The following is a 5,477-nucleotide window of genomic DNA, read 5'->3' on the forward strand; positions in this document are numbered from 1 at the left end:
CTGTGTGGGGCTTATTTGCTGGCTGGGGTTAAACCACGACAGCACCTTAGCTTGGAAGCCAACAGGAGGAATCAGTAAACACAGATCCTTTGCCTGTCTTGTGGGTCTGCCCAACACTGCTGAGCCGAGGATGGGGCAGAGTATTGTTTTTACCTAAGGGCTCTGGGGTCTGTCCTTCTGTGTCTGCCAAGCACCAGGAGGGGAAAGCAGAGCCATATTAAATCCTAGATGTGGTACAGGTTGGTCTAGATGGCTTGATACCAGACACAGCCACACAGGCTGGTAACGTGTGGCAGCTTCTTGAGATTGTGGTGGCTGCTGGAGAAGAGGACCTGGGGCAATTAGGGATGCACCAGTGAAGCATGGTTTCAGCTTGGCCCACAAGCTGCTCAGAGCAGCAACATGAATCTTGGTTCTTCCATTAGCATTGACAAGAACCCCAGAAAATTAAGAAGTTTATTGCCGTGCAGTGGGACCAGGGGCCTCCAGTGTTCATTGCATTCAGAGCATCACATTGCTGAATCATTTTTGACACTGTAGCCAGCAAAGACTGAGAAGACCAAGGCCTGAAGGCACTTTCCACTGCAGCAAATAGAACCAGCTGGCACTGCAGATGTTATACTCCCCATGGAATTATTTCTGAGCTCTGTAAACCTTGTATGTTCCTATGATTCGATGCTCAGGCGGCAAAAATGGGCAAAGCTCCTCCGTCTCCCTGGGGGCACTGCTCTGGATCTGGAACTGCAATCACAGGATGGGATTACAGGAGGAGGAAGACTGGAAGCAAGCATGAAAGTAGCCAGAAGGAAAAGCTGTATATCCATCTAGGATACATGTATAAGTGGTGCATTACAGCTGAAACCAGAACGGCTGCCCTAACAAATCCTTGCCTCCTCTGGTAAAAAAAAAAAAAAAAAAAAAAAAAAAGTGTGTGTGTGTGGAATATGTGGGGTCCGACAGGCAATTGCTGCTATGTTTCTAATCACTCTTGCATATTTCTGATAAAGATAGTATAAGCCTAAAAGATGAACCATCTTGTGTTCAAACAGGTAAACAGATGATGCTTAGAGAAGTCCAGACCTGCTGAGTTCAGCACCAGGTATGCACATCTGGCCACCGTCTCCCCGTCTAGTGCCGCAATGCTCTCAGCTTGCTTATTCCCCAAATGGCTCCAAAAGGTTCCTGGACCTCAGGTACCAGATGTAGATGAGATGGCAGCTCAGAGATGACAACTCATTTTGCAGAATCAATAGCAAGGCCAGCAGTCTCCAAGAAAGGTGCACGTGCCCCTATATCTGTCCTGGGAGTGGAGGAACTTGAGCTCTGTGCACTGGCACCTTGAGGAAAGGTTCAGCTGCCAATTTATGCATCTCTGCCAGCTTTTCTCAAGGGACTCCAGCACATAGCAAGGCAAATGGTTTCAGAGTACAGGCACACAATCAAAGCAATAGTTCCTCTTGTTTAACTGAGTTACGGGTGCTCATCAGCCGAGCTTCAGTAACTCAGGGGAGGTGTGCTCACAGCCAGTGGTAAATGCAAATCCCAGCACGCCAGAGCACAGCCATTGCAGCAGAGGAGCTGCAGTAAGTTACATGTTATGGTGGTACTTTCATTATTGGTTTTGTTTTGTTCATTTGCTTTAATTATGAGACAGAGGAGATTGGTTTTTATAGATGGCAAAACTGAGAAAGGCTCAGAGTAAGCCCCACAGCCTGGGAGTCCCAGCCCTCCACATCTGACGTGCACGTTTGGCTGAGGGAAGTTATTCTGCTGCTCTGGATGTGTCACAACACAGAATATGGCGCACACGCTCCATGCTGGCCACAGTCGGTACAGCTCCCTCAGACGGTACTTGCTCACATGAACTCCAGGCTCTGGGTTTCCAAACAAGTAGCTGTCCTGGTTTCAGCAGGGATAGAGTTAATTTCCTTCCTAGTAGCTGGTACAGTGCTGTGCTTTGGATTTAGGGTGAGAACAATGTTGATAACACACTGATGTTTTCAGTTGTTGCTAGGTAGTGTTTATACTAGTCAAGGACTTTCCAGCTCCCCATGCTCTACCGACTGAGAAGGCTGGAGGAACACAAGAAGCTGGGAGGGGGCACAGCCAGGACAGCTGACCCCAACTGGCCAATGGGATATCCCATACCATGGGACATTCCATACCATGTGACATCATGCTCAGTATATAAAAGCTGGGGGAAGAAGAAGGAAGGGGGGAATGTTTGGAGTGATGGCGTTTGTCTTCCCAAGTCACCGTTACGCGTGATGGAGCCCGGCTTTCCTGGAGACGGCTGAACATCTGCCTGCCCATGGGAAATAGTGAATTAATTCCTTTGTTTTGCTTTGCTTGCGTGCGTGACTGTTGCTCTACCTATTAAACTGTTTTTATCTCAACCCACGAGTTTTCTCACTTTTACCCTTACGATTCTCTCCCCCATCCCACTGGTGGGGGGGGTGAGCGAGCGGCTGCGTGGTGCTCAGTTGCCCACTGGGGTTAAACCACGACAGTAGCTTATCCTAAACTGAAGTAAAGGTGCCTCAATCCCCACACGCAACTTCAAGGCACTCGTGGTGGGTGACACAAGCAGCCAGACAGCAGCTCTCTGCTTCACAAGGGACGCTGTAACGGTAAATTGTTCAACGCAGCGCACCTCTGCTTTCAGGAGGGAAAAGGGAAATCCTTTGTTCCCTGTATTACTTCTAAAAATAATGGGAAGCAGCATACTCGAGAGATGTAGGTAGCCAGTGGTCTTTCAGAAAGGTAGGCTGTGAGTGGGTGTATATACATACCTCTGCCCAGAACATAAATGTGCCCTTCATCAGAAACACAATCCCTACCTCCTCACAAGTGGAAGAGATCACATAAGATGTTTTTATTTGCAGCATCTTAAAAATCTGTTCTGTCTTAGCCATCAGTCTTAAAAAAAAAAAAAAGAAAAAAAAAAGAAAGAAAATCTGTTGATGTGAGTTGTTAGTTTTGTTAATATTGGGAATTGAGCTCTGTGTAATATGATTCATGAAGTTTTCTAAGATGTAAAAAATGCTACCGCTCATCTAGTAATTACTAACACCTTGACTGACTGAAGAAGAGCCGTGCAACTTTGTCTTGCAGCAAAATAAGATCCCATTTTTGTTTGGGACTCTCTGTGTACTGTGTGGTTTCTGTAAGTGGCATGAGAGAAAGTGATGGGTTAATCTTTTCCAGTTGAAGCCTCTCTGATGCCTGCAAACTGAATGGAGTTTGATGTGTTTTTAATTAATAGCTCTACACAGAGACATGGTTTGGGATGGTCAGTGGGTGAGGAGGGATACTGTTTCTGAGCTTAGCATAAATCATTCTGTTTGCCTTTTTTTCCTGTCAGACTTAAAACTTGACTATTTTCTGCATGGTTTTCATGTCATTTCCTCCACCAGGATGAAATAAAATAATTTCATGCATGATAAAGAAATCCCTGGTCAGTTCTGTTCTAAGAGACCAGTGTCGGAAGCTTTAGAGTGAGATAAGTGAAAAGACGACGTAACTTTTCAATATCTATTTCAAAGACTTTTTTCCCTGATTAATCTTCAAAGACTTTTTTTTTTGTCACAGCTGACAGTTTTGAACACTAATGTATCCACAGTGCTCTCTGTACAGATTGTGGGCATTCAGAGATGATGGGGAGTGGTATCTACCCTTACTGACTTGGAGGCACCGGTCTCCTGCAAGGTAAACTGTAGTCTCCACTATTTGCGATATTCTCTTATGCACAGGTAAAAATCAACAGAAGCTTGGCATTCAGTGTAAGCCTGACAACAATCAACAAAAAAATCCAAACAAATAACCCCCCTCCAAACCCTCAGGAGGCATTAGATTGAAAGCAACTGGTTTGGAGATTTATTTCTTAGAAATTTCTAAATGCAGAAAAAGCTTCACTCCTTTGAGTACTAATTGGACGCAAAGCTTGTGATTTATGTGGGTATTTGTGACAGGTGGTGATTGCCAGAGCGATGTGCCTTGATGCCGGGTGCCCAGTGGACTGGCGCTGGCATCGCAAGATGGATTTTGTGTCTGATGTCGGCTCATCCCTCTTGGGCAAATGCCGGTGGAAAGACTCTGCTGCAGACTCTGACTGCAGGTCACCGGTAGCTTTACCACACCGTCTTGCTCCGTCTGGTGTTTTAGGAACTCCTGTTACACCTGAGAGCAAGGCATTTCAGTGCTTCGCCAGACCGTGTCTAAAACAGTTTCCCCGTCCCGTGAAACTGGGTGCTGGGTAATTTCTCAGTGCTCAAATCCTGCAGACACCCAGGCCCCGTGTGTGGCCAGGCTGCCTGGGGGCTGGGAAGGCACATGCTGCTGTGGGACACCCCAGGCATCACGGTAGCACCATGACGGACAAAATCACCTGACTGCTCTCTCACAGCAAGCAGAGGTCGATCATGGTCTGTCCTAAGTGACCTCAGATTCAATCTCTGTCTTTGAAAGTGCGCAAAGCCTACTCAGCCTTCCTTACAGCTATTCATCAAAACTTCAAAGAAGTAATATTTTTCCTGCAAGGTAGGGGGACAGCCTAGCATCCCTTTTTCCCTTTTTACTTAAAACAGTAAATCTTCATTTTCTTAGAGCTTTAGGAGCAATTTCTCATCTCCATATATCCCTGTTCATAAAGATGTGACTTATGCAGACATCTCTTCTGCAAAATCTTTTCTGCCTCAAAAGGCTCAGTACCCTTCATGTACTATAGCCCCCTTTTAACGCACATCTTGTTTCCAGCCCAGCACCCTGCCTAGCCACAGGACTCTGCCTTCTGCTGTGGCTTCAGCCTCCTGCCGACAGCAGGTAATTTGCAGCTTGTTCGCCTCCACGCAAAAGCAAAGCTGATCATCAGCTTCTTCCAACCCATTGCCTCTTACCTGAGATAAAAGGCTGTCCTTCTTCACAAGGCAGCATGTGAAACGTGTCAGAAGAGCAACGTATCACACGGCTGGACTTGTGGCGATAGAGGAGATTCTGGTCCTCTCCTTCGGGACCTGTCATTCCATGTTACAGACCAGACTGAGCAGCTACAGGGCTCTGTCATTAGCATTCACTGTATTTAATGCAGAATTGTAAAACACTGAACTCAGATGAAAACAGACTGCCTTAAGTTACGTGGCCAACTGCAAGCTATCATAGAAAGACATGCTCTTCCTGTGATGGTGGACAGCATTAGGCCAAATCTGAATGCTTGTGGTAATTCCATCTGGGTGTTATTCAGAAATAATTTGGTAATACTTGTGGGACTAAAGAAGCAAATACCTGCTTACCTGTTGGCGTTTGCTGGGGGTATTTTCAGGCACACTCTGAGGAGGCTGTTGAAAGACACAGTGGGACAAAGGAGAGAGCTCAGGGTGCTTAGCGCTCCTGGGGGGCTGAGTGCCCTCAGCCCAGCAGCTCTGCGGGGCCTTTACTGACCTGGTTTGGTTCCACGCTTGCCTTGCACTAATCTGAGTTCA

This window comes from Pygoscelis adeliae, unplaced genomic scaffold (genome assembly GCF_000699105.1).
Source record: "Pygoscelis adeliae isolate BGI_AS28 unplaced genomic scaffold, ASM69910v1 Scaffold85, whole genome shotgun sequence".
In the NCBI taxonomy this organism is placed as follows: domain Eukaryota; kingdom Metazoa; phylum Chordata; class Aves; order Sphenisciformes; family Spheniscidae; genus Pygoscelis; species Pygoscelis adeliae.